A 15,820-nucleotide genomic window follows, 5' to 3' on the forward strand; every position below is an offset into this window, starting at 1 on the left:
GAATGACATGGGCACAGAGGAGCTGCCTGGATCCTAGTGTAACAGGAAAGGAGATCAAGTATGTTAGAAGTAAAAGGAAACTGCCTCTAGAAACAGAAAACTCTGCAACAGATTTCTAATGAATATGGAAAACAAAGAAAGGCATCAAATTGAAACACAGTGAGAGGAAAGAAGTTCAGTGATCTCTGCTGGCTGGAAGAGCCGTAAGGAAAATCCACAAACCCTGCTGCATCAATCCACGTTCAAAAGACTCATCCTCCCAACCACTGTGCTTCACACCTTCTTAAAAACAAGGAAACAAATGATTTTCCTCTCCCACTTGAACCAGACCCTTCCTACCTGCTCCCAAACACTTCCTCTGCAACCTCCAAGCCATGACTTGACGCACAGAAGGCTCCCAGAGCCTTGCTGATGTTGTGACAGCAGTGACTAAAAGCCAAACCATGTGAAAAGCCCAGCTTTGCCCCACAGCTCCCTTCCCCTTGCTGCCCCACCTACAGCCAGGCATTGCCAGGATGCCTCAGAATTTCCCCTCTCCCAAAATGCTTACATAGGCACTGCCGAGCCCTGGCCTGCTCCAGAGCAGAAAAAAGTTTGCTGAGCACAAAAAAGCCCTGGAAGCTGAACTCACTGCTCCTGCATTCCCACTGATCCTCCAGCCTCAACTGGCACCTTGTTTCCAGGATTCACTGGGTTTTTGCTCCCCAGCATCCTTCCCAACAACTCCAGTCCTTTCTCACTGCACACATTGTGGTCTTGGACACCTCCTGTTTTTCAAAGACAGCAGGATCCATGGGCAGAGCTCCTTCCCGTGGCTGCTGATCTGACACCCTGCTCCCACCGCAGTAAGCTCTCACCTTGAACGTCCTGCTCACCAGCTTTTAAGAGGATTCTAACTTTGGCAATTAGTTCTGTAAATACTCTTGGGCACTGGGGAACAAGTGCGGCCCAACACAGGCTCTAAAGGGGGAAAAATGTGTGACTTGCAGTTCTTGCCTTTCCAAACCCAGCACTTTAAGCAAAGCCGAGGTAAATTCAAGATAAGCATGCTGCTCCAAGATTTCTTATCAGCAAGCCATCGACCGCTCTCCCCATGAGCTCTGCTGCAGCAGATCACTCAGGAATCCCAGTTCTGGATTAGAATCAAGTACAATTGGTTTGTTTCAAACAAGAACTGCCAGTCCATAAACCCCTCGCACAAAGCTGCATCTTATTGACTATTTTTAATAAATAGGGCTGGCACAGTAAAATTGAACAATTGTTAGGAACAATAAAGGAGACAGATTTTGATTACAACTATTGAGAAGCAATACAGGGATGTTTTAGGATTGAGTATTTGCTTTCCAAGGCAAGTTCTGTCAACTGAAAACAGCAACTCAGAGCAAATACTCCTTAACAAGTGGTTTGGAGCAGAGCAGAAAACAGCACTGCACAGCGAGAGGAACCAGACCTGTTTTTTGGGGTTTTTTTTGGTAGAGCAGGCAGATAGCACAGTCACTGTGGTGGTGCAGAGAAGGCAGGCAGGACTCCAAGGCAAGCCCTGCGGATGCAAGGCACACAAAGAGCTGTAAATAACAGGTGAGTTGGAGGGACAGATCTGGCAAGGCTGTCCCCACTGGTATCTGACCAGTTAGCATAGCGTTACTGGGAGTCACCTGGGTAATTCCCTGCTCAATGTGACACACAACCTCTTAGATCAGGGACCATCTGCAAATAAACCTGGACCCCAGCAGTGAGATCATCTGTCACAGTGTCTGGTGTAGCACAAAGCACCTAAGGAGGGCAGAGTGCTTTTTTTGGGGAAGGGAGGGGAATTTAGGATTGATTTCCAAGTACATCAGGGTGACCAACACCCTGCCCTCGGCAGGGCTCACAGAATCCTCTGGAGGACACAAACACAGCACAGGCAAAGAAAGCAAGCCTTCAGCTAAGAGCTTTGGAGAGCCACCTCCAGGAGTGCCCATCAGGGGACTAGGCACAGCAGCAGGTTTGGGAATGAGGGGAAAGGAGATAATCAGATCTGAAATTCCCATCAGTATGAAATAAGACTTAACTCAGTAGCTTGCCAATGCAGACCGACTGTTCTTTCTAATGTCTGTGACAACTCTGCTTCAAATTTCAAGCTTCTCTCAGCAGTAACTACTCCCCCATGTAGCTGTAATGGCCAGAAAGAGACTGGCTTTTATGTAACCCCAAAAGACTTGCAGAAAGGGAAGCAGCAGCCACACACACACACACACACATACACACACACAGGGAGAACTGAGGTGGGGGGAAAAAATCAGCAGAAGGCTGTGCTGAGTGCTCAGGGCTATATCCAAGCTCACAATGCAGCCACAGAGAAGTGGGATGCGGCAATCAGAAATGCTCCAGTTCCACGCTCGGAGAGAGACCCAGCAATCAGTGCTGCATCCGAGCAATGGGGAGCGAAATTATAGAGCAAACTGCCATGTGATGCCACAAACTGCTCCATCCCGCCAGCTGTAACAAGTATTCATTCCCAAAAACGTCACAGGCTCATCTGTCATTACCAGCCCAGCCTGCCAGCAGCTGAGCAGGAGTCAGCACTGAAGGGCAGCTGCAGGACTGCTTCCTTTCACAGTGGTCTATTCTCCTAAAAACCACGGGGGAGGAGGATGGGTAAAACCCCCCAGGCAGTGGAAACACTGCCCACCACCTCTCAGCAGCTGGTGGGATGGGAGAACACACTGGGTTCGCAGCCACCATCACACAAAAGCTCTCCTGGAGCAGGATCCACTGAAAATCCAGGACGTTCAGGAGAACCCACCCAGCTGATCACAAAAGTCCACCTCACAAGCCCTGTGTGTATGACTAAGGCAAGTGCAGAGCTCTGCAGGCCCAAATTATGAAAGAGGATGTTTGGGCAACAGCAGGGCAGGAGCAGCACTGAGCACTGCCCCCCTCCACAGCCACGTTCCAGCCCTGGCAACGCCAGCCCTGATCCAGGATTGTACCTGGAGTCCTTGAGACAACAAACATCCAGCCTGCTCCAATCCCAGAGTAAAAATACACCTTTTCTTTTTCCCTCCCCTGCCTTCCCCCCACCTCCAGTCTGCTGGCTCTGAAAAATGCAAAAGAGGCTCAGAAAGCCATTTTCTGCGGGTTTTTTTGTCTGGCTCATGCATTATCATCATCATTTACTGCCCTCAAGGGGATTGCACAGGTGTGACTGAAAATTTGGCTCTTCCTTTTAAACTTTTTGTTATCAGCTTTGCTGAAGATGATCTTGCTGGAATAAATACCAGGAGGCTCTCCTGGAGAGGGACTCGCTCATAGCTGTTGTCAGAAATCTGTCTGGGGGTGGAAGGATGAGGGTGTCACTGATGGGGAACATACAGATCCTCCTGGCTTCTGCTGTAGTGCTAATAGAGCCAGCAGTTTGACCTAGACTTTTTTTTTTTAATTCCTAAAAAACAAACCATTGCACTAATTAATGTTTCCATTCATTTAGCTGAGAAACAAGTTAAACAAAGAGGGTCACCTGGTGCTCCTATCAATACCTGACTAGGATACAGGCAGAACAAATGCATTTAAATAAAACTCTAGAAGAGACGTGACAAGAGAAAGGCAGTTTAGCTCAATTAAAGAGAGCTGTCACAGGGATTTGATTCTCAGAATACAGAACTATTGATTAAACAGGAATTAAAGCTCCAGAACAGAAAGGTTTCAAGGTCTGCTGTGAGGGTATACATCAGGAGAGAGAGGCAGGACTCCTTCAGCACCACAAGAGCTCTGGCTTTGTTGCTTCCTAGGAAACAGGAGCAGCAAAGGGAGCAGAATGCTCTCTGCTAGACCTGTGAATAATTTGGGCAAGGATACAAGGTCAGTGACAACACAGAGCGGCATCATAAGTGTCAATCAACAGGTAGCTCTGGTACTGAAAACCCACAAAAGGTTCTAAAACATTTCAGCAGTATGTAGGGAGAGGCCTGGGCAAGTTTCAGCCCTACAATCCCACAATCCAAGAATGGTTTGGATTGGAAAGGGCCTTAAAAACCATCCAGTGCCAGGGGCAGGGACACCTCCCACTGTCCCAGGGCTGCGGGAATGCCCAGCCCAGCCTGGCCTTGGGCACTGCCAGGGATCCAGGGGCAGCCACAGCTTCTCTGGGCACCCTGTGCTAGGGCTCCACACCCTCCCAGCCGGGAATTCCTCCCCAATTTCACCCAGGTCCTGCAGGAGCCTGCGTGCGGGAATGCCCAGCCCAGCCCCTCCCTGATCCCAATCCCATCCCAGCCTGAATTCCCCTAATGAGCACAGCAGCTCTGCCTCCCCTGCTCCCAGGCCTCCCCTGCCGCACTAACAAAGCCCAGCTCACAATACAGCAGCACATTCTCATTCCTGGGCAGCTTGGTAATTAATATGGAAAGAGAAGGTCCGCTTTTTTCCCCCTAAATGACTTATTCGTTAAGTTCGAGCATATTTTAACCTTCCTTTTCAGCAGATAAACTCTGTCTCATTTGAAGCTAAGCTCAGCCTTCCCTTCTTTGCCACACACTAAACTATTTTGATTAATGAAAGAGTAGGAACAAACCAGTTCCAAGTGTTTTCTATAGAGCTCAACTGCTCTTTCAGTTTCAACTCACGCCTAGATAATTATATCACAGCTCTGAGTGCCCCCACCCTTCTGCTGCACTTGGGGAATACTGGAAAGATAAGTCTTTTCTTAATTATTAAATGTAAATAGCTCATTAAATATAATCCAATTACTTTAATTGTAAGAAAAGGAAGTAATTACAATATGTACATGTATTCTTGCCTGAACAGTTTTAATATCTTAAATGAATCTTTGCAGCATTAATATTTTAAGTCAACCTTTGACATGAGGAGAGAGGAAAAAAAAATCATTGACTCCCTGATGTTTTCCAGAAGTGCTATATCTGCTGGGATTTTGGTCACAAAAAACCAAGAGAACGGCCTTGAGCATCTAAATCAAAATTGTTTATAAACAGCATCTTAATAAAGTCAAAATAATGCACAGGCTTTCCATTGTGGAAGGAAAAAACAAATCTATAAACACGATGCCACGAGGAGTCTGAATGTGCTTTTGGGATCTCAGGAGCCACAGGCACTACTGTGAGCTCTGCAGAATGCCAGGCAGGATCCCAGCACACAGCACCAGCAGCCACCCCCTGGCTCAGATTCTCCCCTCACCTCTGGTTTGTGCTGTTCAGGGGTGGGGAGCAGGAGCACGGCTGGGGAGAAGGGGCTGGGCAATCTGGGATCACCCAGGGAGGGGATCCCACAGAAATGCTGCCTGCAGGTCTGTGAGCAGGAGCCATTTGTACGGCACAGGCACAGGCACAGGCGCCCAGGCTGCCCTGGGATCTGCAGGCAGAGCTGCAGGAAGCTGTGAGGAGCACTCCTCTGGTTTTGCTCAACAGCATGACAACCCCTGCACTCACTTTCTCCATCCCTGCAGCCAGCAGGACCAAACAACCTTCCAGCAGACTCCAGCAAGGCCCCACTATTTCGATCAGCCCCCCAGTCTGACAGAGCAGGGTCAGGTTTCAGCTTGGCTGGGGTGACAGATGCCTGTGAAATCTCCTTGGGACAGGCAGAAAAACATTCGATTTAAACTGCAGTTGTTCCCATTTTACATGTTCTGAGCCCAGCAGTGATCTCACCTTACGTAATCTCCAGTGCAAACTCCAGGCTCTGGACCATCCAAAACTATTCAAGGGTGTTTGAAACCATAAAATCCCAGAATGGTTTGGCTTAGAAAGGGTCTTAAAGCTCATCTGGTTCCACCTCCTGCTATGGGCAGGGACATCTTCCCACTATCCCAGGTGTTCCAAGCCCTGTCCAGCCTGGCCTGGGACATTTCCAGGGATGGGGCAGCCACAGCTACTCTGGGCACCCTGTGCCAGGGATCAGCACCCTCATAGGGAAAGGATTCCTTCCCAAAAATCTAACCTAAACATGTTCATTCATTTTGAAGCCATTCCCCATTGTACGATCCTCCTGGTCCCTGTCTCCAGTCCCTCTCCAGTTTTCCTGGAGCCCCTTTAGGCCCTGGCAGGGGCTCTGAGATCCCCCTGGCAGCCTTCTCCTCTCCAGGTGAGCACCCTCAGCTCTCCCAGCCTAGCTCCAGCCCCCAAAGCATCTCCAGGTCCTCCTTGTACTGGGGGACCAGAGCTGGATGCAATACACCAGGTACCAGAGTACAGGGGGAATCATCACTTTATTGAACTGATCTTTTGGGGAAAAGAGAGATTAGACTGCATTATTAGGGATGCTAAGGATGCAGGCCTTTCTGGCCAAGCTTACCACAAGGTCAATAATAAGCTGCTTTATGGAAACCTCTCATGTGAAGCCAGCCCCTAGATGTAACCTCCTTGATACAATATTGAATTCTCAATAGCAACCAAAAGGCTATTTTGTAAAAGTTAATTACAGGCGTTTTTAATTTAGCTGGCAGAAGGGAATCGGCCAGCGATTCCATGCTGCCCTAGACAGAAGGTAAAGGTTCTCCACAAGCTGTGTTTATAGCCCCACGCTTTCCTCCAGCAAAGCACCGGCCCTGCAGTTGCTGCTGCTATTGAAAGAACAGGATCTGGGTGTGTGCACGGCTCTCTCTGCCTGGTTGGGTTTTTTTGCAGCTGCAAGGCCAAGCCCATCCGAGTGCGTGTGTGCTTTTCTGCCGGTGACAAAGGCAGGGTGCCTGAAAGGGAACTCGCTTCCGCTCTGGCAAGTGCTCAACCAACTATTTGCTGGGCTAAGGGGTGGTCGGGGAACTTTCACCCATCCATTCAGCCAAGGCCGCTATTCCCCCTCCCTCCCAATTAAATCCCATTTTTTGCACTCCATGCATGAACTGCAGCCACACCAATACATCAGATATTGTGGCTGATAGCCTCCTCTGAATTCCACTTAAAGCCCTCAGCGCGGAGCGCTCTGAAAGCAAAGCACCGCTCATTCTTTGAGCCACAGAAAGGGACTTTGGCTATAGAGAGACCTGAAGTAAGACTCTAAGTAGTAGGAAAAGGGCATCCAGAGAAAGAGGAAATGAGAAATTAAAACCACATTCAATCTTATTATTGGTAATACAATAGGTCAACAAGAGTGCTTTGCACAACTCCACAGCATGGGAACAATTTATGCAGAACTCGGAGCAGTGACACCAGCGAGTCTGGCATTCACCAAAATCAGCACATTTTGTCAGCACTGTTTCAAAGTGCCCAGCTGGGACGGGAGGGGGCTGCAGGGACAGTGCTTCCATACCTTGCAGGAGAGTACACTTAGGAGAGCAGAATGTGAGGAATACTCCCGCTCCTCCTTTTCCATCTGAAACATTTTCTCTCTCAAGGGATTTCCAGCATCTTATGAGCCCAGCCTCTTTGAAGTGCTGCAAAGTGGCATTGCTCATCATTTCAGTAATGATAGTAAATAAGCTCCAGTATTTTGTTGATCCTTTTCCTTTTGCTTTACAAACAAAAGGTCAGAGTCATTAGCCCAGTTTGATGAGCGGGGAGAAATGGAGGCTTGGAAGAGGCAGGTTGCTCTGGAACATCACTGGAACATCAGTGAATGAACAAAAGTCACAGGACTTTGAAACAGCCACGCTGCATCACCCAGCCTCCAGTTACCCCATGTACTCTCTATCACAGCCAGGTGTCAGATGCAGCAAGAGAAGAGCATGGGAACAAGGCACAAGGTAAGAGTTCTCCCTGTTTTTCCATGCTGCAGCACTCCACTGCACCTTAGGACCATGTGGAAACAAACAGTATCATTTAACTGTCCTTAAGGGATTTCCTTTCCATCAACTGGTCTGATCAGCTCTTTAACTCATCAATGCATCCATGAGATCCTGGGGCAGCAAATCCCACATTTATCATGTTAGGTGAAATGACACTTCCTTTTATACCCTTTAAACCAATTAGGGGACTTTAATCTCAAATCTATGTGTGGCTTTGCTTCACAAAGGAGTTACTCAAATAAACTCCTCACCATTCATACACAGCAAGCCCCTTCTGAGCAGAGGGTTGGCAGGCTGCACCTTCAAGGCCAGGCTGCACAGGCCTTGGAAAAGCTGGTCTATGGAAGGCATCCCTGCCCATGGCACAGGAATGAGATGAGCTTCAAGGTCCCTTCCAGCCCAAATTGCTCTGGGTTCCATGATCAAACACAAGAGAAGAGCTCAGTTCTTACAGAGCACTTCCAGTATAAACTAAACTAAGAACTCCTGGTTTACGTTTGATTTACACCAGCAGTGAGAACAAGCCACACTCAGAGGCTGGCTCTGTGTCTGACCTATTCTGGACCGTGCACTGCTTCCAGCAGGAATGCAGGAGAACCCAAACCTCACAAACCAGTCACCAGTGACCTGGGAACAGCTCACCTGAAGCAGTGACACAGCAAGAGCCTCCCAGGCAGAACTTCCAGCCCTCAAGATCCCAAGCCAACTGCTGCTGCCTCAGGCATCTCCTGCCTTCCTCCCTTAGCATCACAGCATCCCCTAAAGTATCACTCCTCCCCAAAAACACCCTGGGATGCTACAGTACAAAAGGAGCTGCCAGAGAAGGCACTGAAGGAGCAGAGCAGGTTACCACTGACCCTTGTGAGAGACCCATCCAGCTTCCTGTGCTTGAAATTCCTTCATCAAAGCCCCTGGCAGATGCGCATGGAGATACCTGAGCTCCACCACTTCTCCAGGAGCAACCTGACACCAGAGAGCTTCCCTGCAATTTCAGGAATTAGGGTAGGATCTAGATGAGCTGTTTCCCAGGCCCAGTACTTTGGAGAAGGAGCTGGGATGGAGAATGTGATGAACAGCTTATTTCAGAAAATAGTGTGGAAGTTCATATTTAAGTTCTTCTGAGAAGGGACCTCCCCTCCTACTGCCTCCCAGGCAGGGAAAAAGTACCCTGCAAACCTTCAGATGGAAAAAGACATGTCATATAAATCAGAATTAGGCCTGACTCTGATCACCTTCTACCAAGCAGTCCCTTCACAGTGAAGCCTGATCTGCCTCCCATCCTCAAAAAAGAACCAACATGTCTTTTTATTACACAGAGTTGCAAAAATACAAAAGGAAGTAAATGTCACCAGGGTGGTTCTGTTCTGAGCAGTCATTTGCTTATTACCCAGAAGCCATTGCCACAAGCCTTTTTTAATCCTGTGTTTATAAATACCTAAAGTATTTAAATAAATGTTAATCTGCGGTAACTAAGGCCCTGATCTCACAAATATTTATCCTTGCACAGTGAGAATAAACACTCAAATACACAAATTTCTTACTACAGATCTCATTTCAGCCAGAGTGTTGTTGAAAACAGTAACACACCAGAAGACAGGCTGGGAAAATAGCTGCATTTTGCCTTCCTGGGTTTTCACAGTGTCACTTCTGGGTTGTTTCCTGTGCATTTGCTGTAGAAGCTGTAAAAGGAGCAAGGGCAGAGCTGAGCCACCAGACAGGGCCTGCTGTAGCTGCTGGAACCCTCAGAAGGAGCCCTTGGCAGTGCTTTTTCCTGATGTCCCATTCTGCAGGAGGACAGCAGGAACTTTATTCACAGCACATGCAAACACAATCGCTATTCAACCCCTTTCCTGGTTTGTGACTGACTCATAAGCAACGTATTTTGCTCAGCTGAATGACCAAGGGCTCAGTATTATCATCAAACCAAGGAGGCAAACCCAAAACCTTGCATTTAAAGTTATTAAACATTTTGAGTGCAGAAAACCCACAGAGAGAAACTATCTAGAAGGATTAAAGCCAAGTCTTAACACTTGCTGAAATCTTCTTTATTACAATCTGTCAAAGAAAACTTGAATTTTTGAAAAACATTAATTCTACCAACCTTTGTTCTTTTATCACCATAAAAAAAAACCCCCAAAATAAACCCAGGAGAGGAATTTGTTGCTGTAACTTTATGCACATGAGGCAATCACTGAAGTTTTAACCCCTCCACCCACACGCCGTGATTATCTAACATTGGTGAATGAAATCAACTTTTCCTAGACCAGCCCTGAAGAATGAGATACATTCAAAGCATGCTGAGAAACTGGGTGGGGACTGATCAGCAGGGTTGTATTCCTTGTCATGAATCACTGTCTGCAAATACCTTCTGAGTTGTAACTCACAAAAATACACCATTTCTGTGTGCTGGGTCACATTAGTCATAGGGAAACCACTTTTATACTGGCATGAGCCATCAGAAAGGCTTTATTTATTTAAATTAAAACTATGGAATTTCGGACGTTTACTTTTTGATCTCATTACCAGACAAGACAAAAAAAAAAAAAAAAAAAAAAACCAAACAAAAAACCAGTTAATTTTAAAACTCGTGAAAAATAGATAGTTTAGGGGAAAGTTTCCACTGAGCTCACCCCTAGAAGTTTGTCCTCTTACAATCCACAGTGGAAAGCACAGCAAGGTTTCACCCCATTTCAGGTGAAGGGAGCTGCCACTTCTCCAGGCTTTAAACTGTGCTTTGGAAGGCAAATCCCAGAAAGTCTGATCCCACCATCACCAGCACAGCCAGGGATAACAGTGACAGCTGCTGCTTGAGCCAAGATCAGTGTCAGGCAGCTCTGGCAAGCTCAGGTCACGCTCTGTCACTCAAACTTCATGTTTTGAAGCACATTCCTTAGAAAGGAATAAAAGCCCCCAAGTGCCCAGAACTCTGGGCTGGGACGAGGCTCCTGCTGGGCTCTGGACACGCAGGGGACTCAAAGTCCCTCTCTGGACATGCTGGCCGTGCTCTGGTGGGGGGATGCCGGCTCTGGTTTGTTTTTAACTCAGTTTTAACTCAGTTTGGGATTAATCTACCAGTCGGTTTCTACAGCAAAACCCACTCAAGGTCAGGAAGGGACAAATCAGAAGGAAAAGTGTCGCAACGCAGCGTTTCGAATTCCTGCAGGGTTCAGCAGCAACTGATTCTGCAGCTGCTGAGAATGGGTGGAAAACACAACTACTGCCCTTCCTCATGTGACTGAGTGCAAGGCTCCAGACTTCCCATAAACAGGGACTTCCCAGCCCTGTGGAAGCTCTCCCTGCCCATGGCAGGGGTGGAATGAGGGCCTTTAACGTCCCAACCCAAACCACTCTCTGATTCTATAAAAGTAACATTTTGGCATCAGTTTTGTCTCAGAGAAGTACCTCCGTACCCCTCAATTGGCATCCAACACCTTTTAATTTCAACTTCTCCCTCTCAAGAATCTTCAGGAAGGAAACAGAAGTGTGAAGATTACAGAGGGCTCTATCAATTATGACTCTGCCTGCAGCTGATGTATTTAACAGAAGTTTTTTTCATCATTATTAATAGAATTTCACGTCCACCAACATCTGCGGCACTGAAAGATTTAAAACTTTCTGTGTTTCCTAGTGCTGAACTTGAGCATCAGCACATCCCTGAGACCCACCAGTACTCTGACCTATGGAGAGGTGCCCAATTCTGCTGTTGCTGCTAAGGAAAGCAAAACAGCAAGGCCAAACATGAAATTCTGACAGCGAAATAAAAAATCCTACTGCAGGAAGGTCCCTGAGGTCAAGTGACAGCTACGAGGGAGAAGCTGCAATTCTCACCTTTCTCCAGACTATGAGTAACCCAGAGTAACCCCAACACGAACCCGAACGCTGGAGAGGTACAGCCACAAGGACATTCCCTAGTAAGTTATTTTTTCTCTACAAGAAATACGGTCTGAGGCCACCAGGAAGTCAGTGCACTAAACCGAACTATCCAACCACACCCTGTCTTTTTTCGGTGTTGGAAAAAACCTCCAAAACACTTCCCTAAGCACCTTACAGCACCCACACGGGGTCACATCAAGTAGTTGTAGATTTTATGTGCTGTGGATGGTTCATGGACAAGGGATGACACGCACCCAAAAGTGTTCCCAGACAGAGGGGTGCACCCAGCAGTGGGGCTGGAACAGAGGCAGGACAGAGAAGTTTTCTTCAATGAAAAAACAGACCCTGGACACGGCCACAGACACGTTTTCACCATCCCGATGTCAAACTCGGGCAGCAAATGTCTGCAAAGGGAGGGACCCCCTGAAAGGGACCGTGCAGAACCCCCTGCGCTCCCCGCTATGCCAGACCTCGGGGACAGCCCCAGGACAGCGGACACCGGCCGGGCCGGGGACAGACCCAGGACAGCGGACACCGGCCGGGCCCCGGGACAGCCCGCAGGCGGCATTGCCTTCAGCCGCCCCGACACCCCAATTCCCCCCGGCCCGGGTCCACACCCGCCCCGAGCCGCGGCTCCGGGAGGGGCTGGGGAGCTGTCAGGCGGGGATGGAGCCCTGCACTGGGACAGACGCCCCAAACCCGGCCCAGGCCCACAGCAACACCGGCTCACTGTGTGGCAGGAAACACCGCCCGCTTCTAACTCATAACTCACTATTTGGAAAGGGCCGTGCGGCCCACTACAGCGCCTCTGCCGCTTTTCCCCGGGCACAGACGTCCCGGGGGCGCTGGGGAGGCGCGCTCGCCCCTCTCGCACTCACCCTGTCGGCGGCTGTCCCCTCCGCGCCCCCGCTCTCACTACCACCAGGGCGGGCCGGCCCGCCCGTCCGCCATTCCACGGCTCCCCCTCCCTGCCCCGCTGGGCACTCGCCCCGCCTTCCCCGCCCGCCGCGCCGCCGCGCCATTGGCTGCCCGCCCGCTACTGCTGCCGCGCCATTGGCTGCAGCTCCTGTCCATCAAAGCCGTCATACGCCACTTTCGTACGGAACCGGCGCAGCGGAAAAGCCGCACCCAAGCCTGCCGCGCAAAGAGAGTAAATAACGAGGAGCGTACCAGGATAGGACGTAGACGGGGGGAACCTTGGGCAGTCTGGGGACAGATTGTAGAGACAGAGAGGAGAACCGTGCCCCCAGTCACAATTACGTCATCTAATAAATACTTTTTTTCTGCTTATGAAATTCAGAACTTAATATTCTTCCAAGTGACATTGGTGGAGAGGGGTCTCTGTCACTTCCGCACCTCCCCCGGAGAGCTACGCTTTGGTGGTGCCTTTCGCCTCTATGGTCTCCCGCCTGCGAGGAAAGTTCCACCTGGGGGAGCGGGGGTGTCAGGCCAGGCGGGGGGGCTTGGGATCTGGGGTTTGGGATCTAAATTTGGGATCTGGGATCTGAGTCTGGGCTCAGAGGTTTTTGATCTAAATTTGGGATCTGAGTCTGGGCTCTGGGGTTTGGGATCTAAATTTGGGATCTGGGATCTGGGTTTGGGCTCTGGGCTTTGGGATCTAAATTTGGGATCTGAGTTTGGGCTCTGGGATCTAAATTTGGGCTCTGGGATCTGAGTTTGGGCTCTGGGGTTTGGGATATAAATTTGGGCTCTGGGATTTGGGATGCTGGTGAGAAATTTCACTGCATGACATCCCGTGTTTCTGCTGGTGCACCTGGATATTAAATCCTGCCTCCGTGCCTGGTGATTAAACCGAGCCTGTGGGCTTGATGGAGAAGAGGGAGCGGGATGAAGGCACTGGCACAGACATCCATCTCCTCCCTGCTCTGTGCTCCTGCTTCCAACCACACCACGGGGAGTAAATCACCCCAAACCACGGGGAGTAAATCACCGACACTCCAGCCAGGAGGGAACAAATCCCAGTGGGAGCCGTGCTGGCAGAGCCATGCCAGGGTCACTGGCTGTGAGCCCTGCCTGTCCCTCATGTCCCTGCCTGTCCCTCGTGTCCTGCCTGCCCCAGGGTCTCTCCAGCACTGCTGCCATCCCTCGGGACCCTGCTGGAGAGATGGACACACAGACATACTGAAACTGCCATTTCTTGCCTGGTTTTTTCATCACTTTACTGCACAAGACCCACCTCTGCAGGTTGGTCAGCCCTTCCTGATGCTCCCTGCTGCCCAGGGCTGCGTGAAATGGGACACACAGACAGGGGGTGGGGTGCCCAGGCCTGGGATGTACAGGTTATCTGGGGTACCTGGGGTACCTGGGATGCACAGGGTACCTGGGGTGTATGGGATGCACAGGATACCTGGGGTACCTGAGATGTACAGGGTATCTGGGGTGCACAGGACACCCGGGGTACCTGGGATGCACAGGATACCTGGGGTACCTGGGATGCACAGGACACACGGGATGTCCAGGGTACCTGGGATGCTGCCCCAGGACCCCACCCGGCCCTAGCACCCCCAGTTCTCAGCTGTGGCTGCAGACCAGGGGCTGAGGTGCTGCTGAGGCCGCTCAGCTCCGTGTTTTCCAAGCTGCCAGCGAGCCGTTCCCTTGAAGATCTGCCTCTATCTCAAGGTGTCACAGCCTCAAGGGACCTACCTAATCTGTATCTGCACTGCAACCTTTATCTCTCCTGCTCTGTTTACAGCTGCTGAATAAAACCTGCTAAACTGCAGGATCCAGCCCCCCCACCACCGTGCCCCCCGACACTTTTTCCCCTGGTGCTCCGGACTGCCAGGTGCTTTCCTGTGTTCTGCTGGAGGTAAATGATGCTCCAGGGGATGGGCAAGGGCAGCCAGGGTGCTCCTGCCTCCCACCTCCCTCCCAGGTGGACTCCAGCCACGTCCAAGCCCTTGATAGCTCCAGACAGAGCCTGGCACAAATCAGTGCCTCATCCTAGCCCTGATTCCCTCAGCCTGGGCTTGGATTCTGCTGAAAACCAGGTGGGATCCAGCAGGTCCAGCCTCATCCTTTCTCTGCGTGCTCCGGGGATTGGGAAAGGGGTCATTCTCTGCGGGAGGGAGGAGATGGCAGCTTCTTGAAGCCTTGGACGTCTCTTCCCTGGCCAACTTCCCCCATCCCAGCAGGCACAGCTGCATCCCTGCTCCCTGTGGGAAAGGAGCCAGGGCTGTCAGCCCCAGAGCTGGGAGGATGCTTTGCAAACGTGCTCCCGAGGCTTCTCTTGCATCCCCGATTGCCACGGACCCGGGATTCGCAAGGGCACACACTGAGTGCCTGTGGTGCACGGGGTACCCGGGTGCGATGGAGCACACGGGATGGAAAGGGTGCATGGGATACCCGGGGAAGCACACGGGATGGAAAGGGTGCATGGCATACCCAGGAGGAGCACACGGGATGGAAAGGGTGCAAGGCATACCCGGGGGGAGCACACGGGATGGAAAGGGTGCATGGGATACCCGGGGGGAGCACACGGGATGGAAAGGGTGCAAGGCATACCCGGGGGGAGCACACGGGATGGAAAGGGTGCATGGCATACCCGGGGAGCGGCCGTGCGACGGGCACACGGGATGGACGGGGTGTGGGGGGTGCTCAGGGGGTGCCCAGAGTGTTGGAGATGCTCAGGGGGTTTTGGGGATGGGATGCTCAGGGGGTGCTGGGGTGTTTGGGATGCTCAGGGTGTGCTGGGGATACTCAGGGGTGCTCAGGGGATGCTCAGGGTGCCAGGCGCGGGGTGCCCGCCGTGTCCCCACGCCAGCGTGGCGCGGGCAGTGGCTGTGCCGCTGACATTTACTAATCAGCTCTCACCCAGCGCACACCCGCTCCCTTCTCTTGCTGTCTTGTCTCCATGGAGACTCCGCAACCTTTGCTCACTCGTTAATGGTATCTCAGCAAAAGAAACTCCAACGCCACCCAGCCTTCCCCTCCCGGCCCCGGGAGAAATCCTCGCCTCTCACCTCCATCCCCATCCCCTCCTGCCGCTGGGGATGAAAGGGACGAGTCCTTGTTAGCGAAGGACCGAGCCACGGGGGCAAGTTCTGACGGTGGCGCGGGGAGGAGGGAGAGCCACCATCATCCTCCTCGCAGCCAAAAAAACAAGGCCGGGGGATTTTATGGCTGTGGCAGCAAGGACGGGCTCCATCCGTGAGGGATTCCAGCCAGCAGCCCCTTTCCTGGTTGATTTTCGAGCCACGAGGCTTGGCA

At 51.0% G+C, this 15,820-nt stretch overlaps 1 protein-coding gene and 1 long non-coding RNA gene across 3 annotated transcripts in view; one reads left to right on the forward strand and one right to left on the reverse strand.

Annotated features, from left to right (window-relative positions):
* The window catches only part of WASF2 (WASP family member 2), a 31,800-nt gene extending 19,221 nt beyond the window's left edge, over positions 1–12,579 (reverse strand). Inside the window, exon 1 of the mRNA XM_056509213.1 lies at positions 12,472–12,579. The gene's annotated coding sequence lies outside the window, so the exon portion shown is untranslated. The remainder of the gene's footprint in view (positions 1–12,471) is intronic.
* A 643-nt stretch (positions 12,580–13,222) lies between these two features.
* LOC130262209 (uncharacterized) lies at positions 13,223–15,156 on the forward strand. Of its 2 annotated transcripts, none has more exons than XR_008842079.1 (3): positions 13,223–13,798; positions 14,307–14,420; positions 14,613–15,156. It is a non-coding gene; the product is annotated as an uncharacterized LOC130262209 (long non-coding RNA). The 2 variants fall into 2 exon arrangements; XR_008842078.1 differs by having other exon boundaries at positions 14,616–15,156.
* Positions 15,157–15,820: the final 664 nt, after the last annotated feature.

The sequence above is a fragment of the Oenanthe melanoleuca genome, chromosome 23 (genome assembly GCF_029582105.1).
Source record: "Oenanthe melanoleuca isolate GR-GAL-2019-014 chromosome 23, OMel1.0, whole genome shotgun sequence".
Classification (NCBI taxonomy): Eukaryota; Metazoa; Chordata; class Aves; order Passeriformes; family Muscicapidae; genus Oenanthe; species Oenanthe melanoleuca.